This window comes from Chelonia mydas, chromosome 1 (assembly GCF_015237465.2).
Source record: "Chelonia mydas isolate rCheMyd1 chromosome 1, rCheMyd1.pri.v2, whole genome shotgun sequence".
Lineage (NCBI taxonomy): Eukaryota > Metazoa > Chordata > Testudines > Cheloniidae > Chelonia > Chelonia mydas.
Window position 1 is genome coordinate 163,289,829 of NC_057849.1, and position 13,165 is coordinate 163,302,993.

At 42.9% G+C, this 13,165-nt stretch overlaps 1 protein-coding gene across 6 annotated transcripts in view; it reads left to right on the top strand.

Moving 5' to 3' along the window:
* Nucleotides 1-13,165, top strand: part of TIAM1 (TIAM Rac1 associated GEF 1) — a 248,244-nt gene that overhangs the window by 105,160 nt on the left and 129,919 nt on the right. Inside the window, exon 1 of one of the 6 annotated variants that reach the window (XM_037905268.2) lies at nt 12,693-12,800. The exons of the other annotated variants lie outside the window; for them this stretch is intronic. The gene's annotated coding sequence lies outside the window, so the exon portion shown is untranslated. Of the gene's footprint in view, nt 1-12,692; nt 12,801-13,165 lie in introns of those variants that run through there. 6 annotated transcript variants of the gene reach the window in all.

Genomic DNA, 13,165 nt, shown 5'->3' on the forward strand with positions numbered 1-13,165 from the left:
GGTCCCACCCCAATCACTCCATTCCCCCCTCCTTCTGTCACTCACTCTCCCCCACCCTCACTCACTTTCACCAGGCTGGGGTAGGGGATTGGGGTGCAGGAGGGGGTGCACGCTCTGGGCTAGGGCTGAGAGGAGTTTGGAGCATGGGAGGGGTGCAAGCTCTGAGAGGGAGTTTGGGTGCAGGAGGGGGCTCCGGGCTGGAGCAGGGTGGTGGGGTACAGGAGGGGGTGAGGGGTGCAAGCTCTGGGAGGGAGTTTGGGTGCGGGCTCAGGGCTGGGGCAGGGGGTTGGGGTGCATGAGGAGGTATGGGGTCTGGTGGGAGTTTGGGTGCAGGACGGAGCTCTGGGCTGGGGCAGAGGGTTCAGGTTCAGGAGCGGGTGTGAGGTGCAGACTCCGGCCAGGAGGCGCTTATCACAGGCAGCTCCTGGTTGGTGGCGCAGCAGGGCTAAGGCAGGCTGATTGCCTGCCCTGGCCCTACACCGCTCCGAGAAGCGGCTGGCATGTCTCTGCAGCCCATGTGGTGGGGCCAGGCAGATCTGAGTGCTGCTGCCCCTGCCCCCCAGTGCCGACTCTGCAGCTCCCATTAGCCTGGAACTGTGGCCAGTGGGAGCTGCGGGTGCGGACAGCGCGCAGAGACCCTCTGCCCCCACCCCTCTGGGGCTGCAAGTGCCACGCCTGCAGCTCCCATTGGCCGCAGTTCCCGGCCAATGGGAGCTGCGGTGTTGGTGCTGGGGGTGGGTGGGACAGCGGCAGTGCACAGAACCGCCTCCTCCCCCCACCCCCTGGTGCCACTGTAAGGACATGCCAGCCACTTCTGGGAGCGGGGCCAAAGCAGGCATGCAGCATGCCTTAGCCGTGCTGCGCTGCCGAACTTCTAGCAGCTGGAGATCGCAATCGACTGGCAGAGGCTCCAGGATCTACCAGTCGAACATGATCAACTGGTTGGTGACCGCTGGTCTAGTGTATATGTGATGACTTCTTGAGAAAAAAATCCAGTGGATCATGAGCTTATAACTGTAGAAGCAAAAAGGGTACTCTTTGTGGCTGTACAATACCTGCCTTTTAAAGGTTTCTTCCTAATTCCAAATAGAAACTTCAGTCTGAAATATTTGGTCTCATATAGCTTTTAATGTCTTTTAAAAAAAAAAAAAACAACCCTTTGGATTGTTTAGAGCTATTTTCAGTTTTTGTGGACAATAGAAAAGTGAAAGTGTCGCTTTGGACTCTTAAATTTCACTTCTCTTCTGGGAAGTGATTCTGAAAGTGGCATCACCGGGTTCCATCAGTACTTTCTCCATGGCTTTTAGATCAAATATGTCTAGTTTACAAGTGAAGAGGAGTCTTAAAAAACAAAAGACTTCCAACCCTGAAAACTCAGCCTCAGCTCTGATAGCTTTAGTTGGTGTTGGTCATGCTTTGAGCAGGGGGTTGGACTAGGTGACCTCCTGAGGTCCCTTCCAAACCTAATCTTTTATGATTCTATGATAGTGAGGCCGATTCTTTCCTTCTCTCAGATCTTCACTGAGGACGAGGCTGCTGTGGGCCAAACTCTTTGCCTTCAGCGATGTCTCTAGCAAGGTGGCAGAGATGTCATGGAGGATTGCACAGGTGTTACGGAGGGTGTCACCTGAAGGATAAATGGCTTGCCAGGTGTAAGTGATGGCATAATTTGGCCTGCAGCACTTTATTACCTGCTGTGATGTACAGTAAGAAAAGAATCCTGCAACTAGTGAAACACAATAAACATGGACTTAAGGAATTCCTAGCTGTATTACTAGCTCTTGCCAAGGAAATTAAATAAATAATGAGGGTTTTTTAGTTATATAAATAAAAAGAGAATAAGGAAGGATGAGGGTGGGCCACTTTGCAGTTGTGGAGGGGGACGAGATTAAAGATAAGCTAGGTATGGCCCAAAAATTAAATGAGTTCTTTGCCTTGGTTTCCAATAATGATGATGCTATGGAACATGTGCATGAAGGCAAGTATGGCTGATGGAAATGAGTGTCTAGAAATGGAAATTACCACATCTGAGATGGAACAGAAACTGGATAGATTTATTAAGTCCTTGCTGCCAAATCAACAACATCATGTGCCAGTTCTTTCAGTATTCTGGGATGGAAATTCAGGGCATTATGTTCTATTTGGGGGTAGTAACATATGACTGGAGAATAGCTAACGTCAGACCTATATTTAAGAAAGGGGGGGAAATGTCATCTGGGCAACTACAGACCTGTTAGTCTGACCTCAGTAGTATGCAAGGCTTTAGACCAAACTGGCAAGGAAAGAATAATTAAATTCAGAGGTAAATGGTAAAGGGGATGTAATGCAACATGGGCTTACCAAAGGTATCATGGTTACCTGATTTCCTTGTTTGAGAAAATATCTGATTTGATAAATAAGGGAAGTGCAGTAGATTGAATATACTTGGACTTCAGTAAAGCATTTGTCATGGTACCATGTAAGAAATTAGTAGATAAATTAGGGAAGATGAGGATTAGCATTATAAGATGGATAAGGAACAGGTTAAAAGGGAGAAGGCAACAGGTGGTGCTGAAAGGGGAATTATCAGAGCTGAGGGAAGCTACTAGTGGAGTTGCTCAAAGATGAGTCCTGGGACCATTCTTAATCAATATTTTTATTAATGACCTTAGTACAAAAAGCGGCAGAGGACTAATGAAATATGTTGATGGTACAAAGATGGGAGGCACCATCAATACAGAGGAGGATCACAATATTACACAGGAAGATCTGGATGACCTTGGAGACTGGCATGGTAGAAATTAGATAAAATTCAGTAGTACAATGTGCAAGGTCAGTACACCTAGGGTCTAATAGGAAGAATTTCTGCTACAAGCTGAGTACTTATCAGTTGGAAGTGGTAGGCGAGGAGAGAGATTTGGGTGTGTGGGTCCATCACAGGATGACTATGAGCAACTAGTATGATACATCTGTGGAAAAGGCAAATGTGATCCTAGGAAGGATGAGGCCAGACATTTCCAGTAGTAATAGAGAGGTATTAATGCCATTGTACACGGCATTGGTAAGACCTCATTTGGAATAATGCATATAATTCCGGTCAGCCATGTTCAATAAAAATGAATTAAAACTGGAACATGTACAGAGAAGAGCTGCTAGGATATTCAGGGGAGTGGAGGAGACTCTATTTTATAAGAGATTTCTAAAAGAGATTGGCTTGTTTAGTCTAGCGAAAAGAAGGCTGTGAGGGGATATGATTGCTCCCTATAAATATATTGGGGGTGGAGGGGAGTTTAAATACCAGGGAGGTTGAAGAGTTTTATAAACTAAAGGACAGTGTTGACGCAAGAACAGATGGGTATAAACTGGCCATGAACAAATTCAGGCTGGAAATTAGAAGAAGTGGGGTTCTGGAGCGGCTTCCCAATATGAGTTGTGGGGGCAAACAACTTAATTTAGTTTTAAGAGAGATCTGGACAAATTTATGTGGAATTGTATGTCAGGGTTGTGTATGATAATAAAGGCAGCTCTCTCTCTTCGTGGGGCTCACTTCTGGTTTGTTTTATGTTCCTGAAAACTCATGCTTCAGAGTTTTCAGCCTGCCACCATCTGGGGTCAGGAAGGAATTCCCCGCAATGTATTTTTGAAGGGTCTTTTTTCATCTCCTTCCTCTGAAGCATCAGGGATGGCCAGGGCTGGAAATGGGTCATTGGATGTGGTGAGCCAGAGCACTGAGGTGGCACCAAGCATTCTTTCTCTCAGGTGCTTGGCTGGCTCGTTCTCTGTCACATGCTCAGGGTCTAACTGATGGCTGTGTGTGGGATCAGAAAGGAATTTTCCCCCAGGTCAGATTGGCAGTGACCTTGAGGATTTTTTGCCTTCCTCTGCAGTGTGTGGGTGTGGGTTGCTTGCCAGGATTATCTGGGTATATCTCACTTACCTCGGGCACTGGTGCACCCTGTCCCTCCTGTTCTGTGCCTGTGGCACATAATAATCTAGTCTCGTTCCATTGTTGGGTTTGGTATGCAAGTGCTCGGTGGTGTTGGTGATGTGATATACAGAAGGTCAGACTAGATGAACTGGTGGTCCCTTCTGGCCTTAAACACTGTGCTTCTCTGGGTATGCCTTCACAGCAGCTATATACCTGTGCCATATCCCATGCCAGATGACTTGGGCTTGGGCAGCAGGGCTGTTTCATTGCTATGTAGATGTCTGGACTTGGGCTGGAGCCTGGGTTCTAGGACCCTGCAAGGTGGGAGGGTCCCAGGCTCGGGCCCCAGCCTGAGCCTGGCAGTCTACACAGCAGCGAAAGAGCCCCCCACCTTAAGCCCCACCAGCCCAAGTCAGCTGGCACAGGACAACCGCGGGTTTTTCTTTAATGTGTAGACATATCCTCTGAGATTTCTTCAATATACTTTGAGTCATTGTGAAACTGAAGTGCTGAATCACAAAGCTCACTGCAAGCCTCTTTCTGCACCGATTTAAGCTAATGGCAAAACTTGCATTGTCTTCACTGGCACTGGATTATGTCCTAAAAGATGCATGATTAGAAGCCAAATGTATGCAGGTAATAACTGCAAAAGATACGCACAGTGGGGCCATCATAATAGAAATTATGTTTTCTGTTCATTCCTCTTTTTTTCTTCCTGCTTGAACACCATTTTAAAGCAAATATAGGGAAGATGCTTACGGTTCAGACTGCATGAGTAACTGTGTTAACACTTCCTTTGCTTACAGCAAGCAGACAGTTCTCCAAGCCATACAGTAGTGCAGCGTTTCCCAAACTTGGGATGCTGCTTGTGCAGGGAAAGCCCCTGGCGGGCCGGGCCGATTTGTTTACCTGCCACGTCCGCAGGTTCGGCCGATCGCGGCTCCCACTGGTCATGGTTCGCTGCTCCAGGCCAATGGGGGCTGCAGGAAGCTGCGGCCAGTACGTCCCTCAGCCCGCGCCACTTCCTGCAGCCCCCATTGGCCGGGCACAGCGAACCGCGGCCAGTGGGAGCTGTGATCGGCCAAACCTGCGGACGTGGCAGGCAAACAAATCGGCCCAGCCCACCAGGGGCTTTCCCTGCACAAGCGGTGTCCCAAGTTTGGGAAACACTGTACTAATGAATGTAGAAAGTGACAAAAGTACACAGCATTCTCATGTGCTAACCCTACCAAAAATCCTAACCACTTAGCCTCAGCTCTGTAACCTAAACCACGGTGAAATTTAGTCTCTTGAACTCGTTAAAAAAGGCAGATGGTCAATTGATATGAAGTTGGTAAATAGCATTTTGTTGAGCGGAGGCGTAGTTATTTCCGTTATTGAGCAACAGGTGTCCTTAAGTAATTTGACTTTCTTAACCCCACCCCCTTGATAGAGTTGGAAATGTACAGCCTATTTAGCACTATAAAGTGAAGTTTAACACCCTTTATATCTTAACTTGATATGTACGGAAGAGAATGACTTGATCCCGAATGAGTTATTGTACTAAGAGTTACACCCAGCCATATTTTTGACCAAAGTGATGTCATTTTAACAGTGGGTTAACTCATTCATTCCATACAACCTGCCTCAGAAAAATCCTCCATATCTTTTGGCCCAGAACAATCTCAAACCAAGATCTATTCACACAGTGCAGCCCAGAAGATATGAGCACCATCATTAGCAGGAGGTGTTGGAGATGGATTAGCCATGTGCTTCGGATAGAAACGGATTCCATCACAAGAGTAACAATAAGACGGACACCTGAAGGCAAGCAAAAATGAGGCCGCCCGAAAACAAGATGGCAAAGAGCTGTGGAAGCTGAGCTGAAAAACCTGGGGCATAGCTGGGGAACCATTGAAAGACTTGCCAGAAACAGACAGGAGTCGAGGAGCTTCATCGTTGCCCTGAATGCCAGAGGCGTAATGGGAAGATGATGATGATGATGATAACTCATGCAAGTTAATTAGTGGGTGTTCAGGGTGTGACAAGCCAGTGGCGTTAATTAGGGTTGAAAAATGAATCTTCTCAGTGTTCAGTTTTGGCTTGTGTCTGAGTGGAGGTGGTCATTGCCACTTTCACAGATGGGGAAATTATTGGTAGTTTTGTTCCTCAGTCTGTCATGGACAAAGCCACGTTGGGAGATTTTGTTCCTTTGAAGATAAATCCACTTGTTAGAAGTCCTGAATGTGTCTGGGTGTTTAGGAAAGTATGCCAACTCCTCTCAGGTTCTTTGCCAGTTGTTGATGCATAAGGAAAATCTTGAGGGGTTTTATTCCATAAATGATATTTGGTTCACATTGGACCAAAGGAGATGAAAGGAGACTCTTCATTTTTTTTCTTGCCAGGTATTTAAGAGGCAACATAAGAAGATGGGGAGACGGACAGTACCTGGTATTCTTGGTATCTTTTTTTTTTTTATCAAATTATAATACTTTTGTGAACAACCCAAGAGTTGCTCTCTAGACATGTGATCTAGATTCTGTGAAGGTGAACAGACACCAAAGCCACTGAGAAAGGGAAAAGCGAAAAAACAAAGGAGTGGTGATTAGAGGGGACCATGTCTTGACCTGCAGTGATTTTGTGTTAGAAGAAAAACTATCTGCCACAGATTGTGAATTTGGGGTTCATGACACCAGTCTGACCAAGAGAAACATGGGATGTGACTATAAGAGCTGGTTATGTCCTGCTAGAGTTGCTTATATATCTGTTATTCTTTGTAGAAAAATACTGAAATTTCAGTTAGTTAATGCCTGCACAGTGCTTTGAACACGGCAAGGTCTGGATAAATCTATTATATAAATAAATATTCTATATATGAATCCACTGTTTCTCAACATGGTACCTGAGTGTACTTTATGGAAATAGTTTGTGAGATTGAAACAGTACACCAGCAGGAGTTTAAATAATGTCAAACAAAATCTGAAGTGTTTTATTTTGCATGGTGGCAACATCTCGAGGCTGGAGCCCCATTGTGCTAGGTGTGTTCAAATATGTGGTAAGAGACGGTCCCTGATCCTAAAAAGTTACAATTGGAATAGAGAAATCAGTTGAAGTATTAATCTCCATTTTACAGATGGTGGACTGAACTATGGAGAAAGTAAGGTCAGATTTTCACATGAGCTTAACACCAAATGTTCTTAATGGAAGCTACTGGGTGCTGAGCTGTTTTGAAAATCTGTCCATTAGTGATGTGCCCAAGGTCACATATGAAGTCTGTAGCTGAGTGGGGACCCAAACCCAGATTGCCTGAGTCTCTGCTCAGCACCTTAACTACAAGACCATCCTTTTCTCAACACCGTGTAAATACACTGCTATACAGGGAGACATACCCCAGGGTTGTAAAACATAGCACATATCACCTGTGTCTAAGTACTTATGTGGCAAAGAAAAAAGTAAAAGTTTAAATGCTTGCTTGCTTGCTTGCTTATGTGTGTCATAACAAACCCATATCAAGGTGTGTATCAGAGTGTCTCCGCTTAGCTGGTTGACAACAGCATGATCCAGAGCCTGGAAAAGCCTGTTCTCTGAAAGCAGGCAGACATGAACTGACAAGCCATGGTTTTGCCTTGAAGGGCTAACTGCAAGGATGTTGTCAGTCAGCTTCTGCGAGCCCTCCTCAGCTGGTATGCGTCACTTATTTTCTTGGAACGTGGTCAGATCATAACATGTCATCCATATGAATCACCTACCATAGTCAGACTTAACTGAAGGCATATCTGTGTGTTTTGCAGCAAAAATCTCAGAGAAGAGGAAGGTTAGGGACAGCCAGACCTAAGGTGCATGACCAAGGAAAAAGATTTTTCTGTTTTCCCCTCATCAATCACAATTGGGCTCTGCCTGCGCCAATTAAGATTAAGGTCTGAATCAGCATAAAATATATCTAAGTTATATGATTGCATCTGTGGCTTTTCCAGTTCTCCCTCTTCAGATGCTTGGCTTTTCTTTATTATTTGCTGCTTTTGCTTTAATATCATAGGTCACCATAGAAAGGTTAAATCACTGCTTTCTTTTCCACTAATTTAAACTTAACCAAAGGTCAAATTGGCATATGACTTACATTGTATTTTTTTGTTGTCTGAAGCTTTCTGAAAGAGGCAGTTATAGAGGAACTTCTGATTGTTAATATTTTTATAGGAATCTCGGGTAAGCCAACGGTTTAATTACTTAGCTAACAGCAGGCCAGTAGGATAAGATGTCGCAAATTGTTGTAACAGAATGCAAATTAACAGAGCACTTCAAGTGAAAAGGTGTGTCTTGTTTAATCTTTTTAGAGTTGAAAACTACTTAAGATAAAGGTTAAATAATCACTTTCAATCTGTTGTCATCAGTGAAAATGTTTCTGCTTTAGGACTATAATATGTAATTTCTTTGTGTCTGTGAACCTGTGTGTGTACGTGTATAAACATTAGTGTCTTCATTTTAGTGAAACTACTCTGACATTAGTAAGTTAAATCCCAAAGTGACATATAGTTCTGGATTCAGTGCCTCATGCTGGGCTGTTAGCATCTGTATATCCACACTCCTCCTATAATCCTAGCTGCAAATGCTTGCTGTGTCCTGGTGAACCCGAAGAGAATTAAGAACAGTCCCTGTCATCTCCTGAATCACTCTAAACTTGCCAAACCTGCTCATTTGCTAGGAGTGTGTTAGTTACAGAAATTTAAAAATTCTGCAGGAGTCAATCAATCTAGCTGATGGCTTTGTCCCATTCTTCCTCTAATTTGTGTCTTGTGACTGATCCACTGACATCCTCTATTAGTCTTGCTCATTTTCTATTTTTCACTTAAGCTGATGCTCAGGCCCAGGTTTGTTTTCTCTCTCTCTGCACCCCCCATGGATTAGAAAGGGTGTCTTCTATATTGGGCCATGATTTTTGGATTCATTCCTCCTGTCAAAAGGGGGCATCAAATCCTAACCACTGAAAAGATCTATTTCAGAGTAGCAGCTGTTAGTCTGTATTCGCAAAAAGAAAAGGAGTACTAGTGGCACCTTAGAGACTAACCAATTTATTTGAGTTGGTTAGTTTCTAAGGTGCCACTAGTACTCCTTTTTCTTTTTTTGAAAAGATCTAATAAGCGTGGTAGCCTGGTGACATCTGAGAATGGGTAGGCATAACTGACATCTGATTTTTAAAGTATTTAGGTGCAAAATTATACATGCATTTAATGTCTGAATTTGCCCCAAACTGACCATTTACAGATTTACTCAATTTGCATACCCATTCCTGATAATAGAGCATGCAAATTAGGTGTGCATTTTGCATGCACAGTTGTGCACATAATCTTGTTGAAAATCTGACCCACAAACTTATACACAGAGCTGTTTTACAAAAGCCAGTAATGATGATACTGTCTTGACTCAAAACAAGACGTACAATGCTTACTGGTCTGCAAAGAAAGCCTCTTCTTAAATAGCAGTGAAGTCTCCACTTGTTACAGATAATTTACTAAAAAGCATAAGTATTAACAATAATATGATTGTATTATTGCATGGTGCTTTTGGATAAATGCATTAGCTTCCCTTCTTGAGACCTGTTTACAACTATGGTTAAACTTACATCTGAAGTGACTTTATTAATCTCAACTAGATCCCCATTGGACTTCTGCCCATATGACAGAACTTCTACAGAGGCATGACTGAGATGCCTCATGGAAGTCCAGAACTGGAATACCCCTTTTATTATTACATTTTTATGATACAGCATTTCCTACACAAATCAACATTAAAATTATTTGCAACTTCCTATTGCACCTTGTTATAACACTCAAAATATCTGCTTCCAAAGAGTCATGTTATAAGACGGAGTCATGCAGTATTCCACTGAATGCCAAAGTTTATGCAGAACATGCAGAGTCATGCTGCCCAGTGCTCCTTCAAGGACAGTCCAGGTCTAGTTTCATGCCTTTGAGGATCAATAATTTAGTGATCACACTGAGATTTTAGTCCAATGGTGGGCAGCCCTTGGGCTGCCTGTCAGGGTATCTGCCGGCAGGCTGTGAGATCGTTTTTTTACATTGGCACAGCCACCCGCAGCTCCCATTGGCCATGCTGGCTGCCACTTCCTGCAGCTCCCATGGGCCAGAAACGGCGAACCGCAGCCACTGGGAGCTGCGAGCTGCCATGTCAATGTAAACAAACTGTTTTGCGGCCCGCCAGCGGATTACCCTGCAGGTTGCCCACCACTGTTTTAGTCCATCCTGAATACAAATGTTTATATCTGCAATGAGTACCTGCAGTGAGTCATTGATTTCAAATTGTATCAATAAATAGCCTAATTTGTAAGTAGGTTTTAGATTGTGCGACAAAATGTTCATTTTATTTGGATTCAGTTATCTGATGGTGTTAAGCAGCACTCTTACTAGACTCTATCTAATAGAAGTTCAAGGGAAAACACTGGTTCTTTGAGGGGATTTTTGGTTACCTTGTAACAAGTTTGCTGTTTGGTGAACCGAACATGGTTGTGGGGTGCTTTGTTCTGTACACGTTAAGGAGACTTTGCACTAAAGTTATTAAGCAAGAAAGAGGGACATTCTGATTCAAACATTGTCCATACAGCTGATTTGAGACCTTTCTCAAAGAGGACTAAAAGTATTTTATTAAAGTTAATGTTTAAAATCAAATTTACACAAGTTAAGAGGGAAGGTACTGTACATCCAGGGTCGGGCTTGGGTTATGGGGGATTGCAAGTATCAGTTACAAGGTTCACGAGGTACATACATATCACATAACCAGCATAGATCCAGATTGCAGTGTGGGAAATTTTTAAAGCGTCAGTGTATAAGTGGGCTCAGGTACATCACCCATTGAATGTATTCAGAATCCAAGTCAGTACTGGTGTAAAGAATAAGTACATGGGTGGGGTATGTCCCTTGGTTCATCAGCGAAGGAGATGGGTTATTTCCTTGGTCGGCGTTCTCAGTTACTCGACCTGGTACTGTCAGTGTCCTGTGATGCGTTCCGTATGATGGTGTCGGACACCATGAGCTGTCTCATGAGCCGTACTTGCTTCGTTTCAAACATCCATATTCAGAAGGCAAAGTGGTAACTGTTTAAGCATTTTCCAGTGTAATCTAGAAGAAAAAATATTGAGCAATTTAATCAATATCCGTTCAACAAGGAAAAACAACACTGAAAGCACATTTTAATTTCAGATTTTGTTTTATTATTGTCCATTACCTATAATGCCGTACTAGAAACCAACAATAATGTGTCCTTAATCATTTTGTCATTTTTTGCAGTTGGTAAACATAGATTTGAGTCACAAAGAAACACAATAACAAGAATGCACTTAGCGCCATATGTTCAAATTAGCGTACAAAGATATAAATATTAATCCATTAATTAACTAATTGTATACCTCTTTGCCTGTCAAAATATTACCCATGATATCAGTTTAGTTCTGAGAAAATAGTTTACATCATTTGCTCTGATGTATGGATGTGTGCAGAATCAAAATAGTGCAGGGTGGTAGATAAACAGCAGTTATTTGTGGCTTTTGTTTTGAAATTTCTCCGCAACAGCAATACTTAAAATTAGATTCTGGAGGATTTTCTATAAATTTGCTTTCCTAAATTTCCCCTCAGTTTCAGATGGATAAGCTGTTTCTTTGATGGTTATGTTATGTAGTGTTTCTGTTCACATTTAAACAGTTGTTGCATTTCATCTCAGAGGTGGCTGCATTTCACTGGTCAGTGAGGTAATTGCTGTGTACCAGTTTAAGCTGCTGATCTTGCAAGCACTTACACATATAAGCAACTTTGCATCCGATGAAGTGAGCTGTAGCTCACGAAAGCTTATGCTCAAATAAATTTGTTAGTCTCTAAGGTGCCACAAGTACTCCTTTTCTTTTTGTGAATACAGACTAACACGGCTGCTACTCTGAAACCTTTACAAGACAGAGTAGTCTCATAAATTATGTGCAAAAGTGTTTTTAGGATCAGGGCCTAAATCAGTGGTTCTCAACCTATTTACCATTATGGGCCACAGCCCGCATCCAATTCTATCTGTATGGTCCTGAGGATGTCACATGGGCCGCAGCTGTGTGCTGATGGGCTGCAAGCGGCCCACGGGATGCAGGTTGCGAACCACTGGCCTAAATGTATAGTATTTTGGGAGCTTTCAAGATGGAAAGCACTATTTACATGTCAGATAGCATTCTCCATCAGAGTACAGAGTCCATTTGGAAATGCAGAATAGGTCAGAATGTGTCTAATCTTCTTGATTTATGTGTCATTAGCACATGCTTTCCTGAAAAGAAAGAGAAAACGTTGATTTGAGCAGTATAAAGCGATTGACAGTCAAATTCAGCCCTGGTGAAACACCACTTGGGGTTACACCAGGGATGAATTTGACGCACTGCACCTAGTTTACTATATGTGGAGAGACTCTGACAAGGCACGAAGTAGCCAACCTGCCATTTCAGATGTTAGTAAGTCACTCTGAAAGTCTACTGTGTTGTAACAGTAGATTTGATATTTCAATTATTGGCTATTCTCACATTGTTTTACACTTGTGAATTCAAAGCACCCTGCAGAGGTGTCTGCAGGAATTTAGATCTGAGGAGCCACAGGGGGTTGAGACATTGAATGACAGAAATTCCCATCAGCCAGAGTTGTTTGTGTGAAGAATACCAAATGGAGCATTAAACTTGGGTGGGAGGGGGAAGAAGGGAGGCGAAAACCAAGGTTTCAAACACACCCAGTTGTCCCATCTCATCTTGGCATGAAACTTAACAAGTTACACCCACTGTCTGAGCCAGAAGTGGAATGAAACACTGACGCTTCCTCATTTCTGTTACTGGCTGTAAGACCTTGTGAAACACAACAGGAGAAAATGTTTGAGCTATTGATGAATGGTAAGTTACTTTTAAAAAAACTTCTTGCTTTAATTTTTCTGATAGGGGATAGACATTACAGCAGTGAAATTCAGACTATGGAAACATGTTTGCAAAGTGTAGCATTGTTGTCTAAAATGCCATGTGTACTGGAACCTCTTAAGTCTGTCTCTTTTCACAGGCAAAGAAATGTTTTTCTAATTCATGCTGAATAAACCTTTGAGTGCTTCCTTTTTATTTTCAAAGGGTTTAATGTTGCTCTCTAAGGCAATAGCAGAAGAAGTAAATACATTTTTTTTTTAAATTTTAGACTCTTTAGAACCAAATTAATTTAATGGAAGTTAGGTATTTGATAGCTAAATTCCCTAACAGAGAAAATGTAGTAT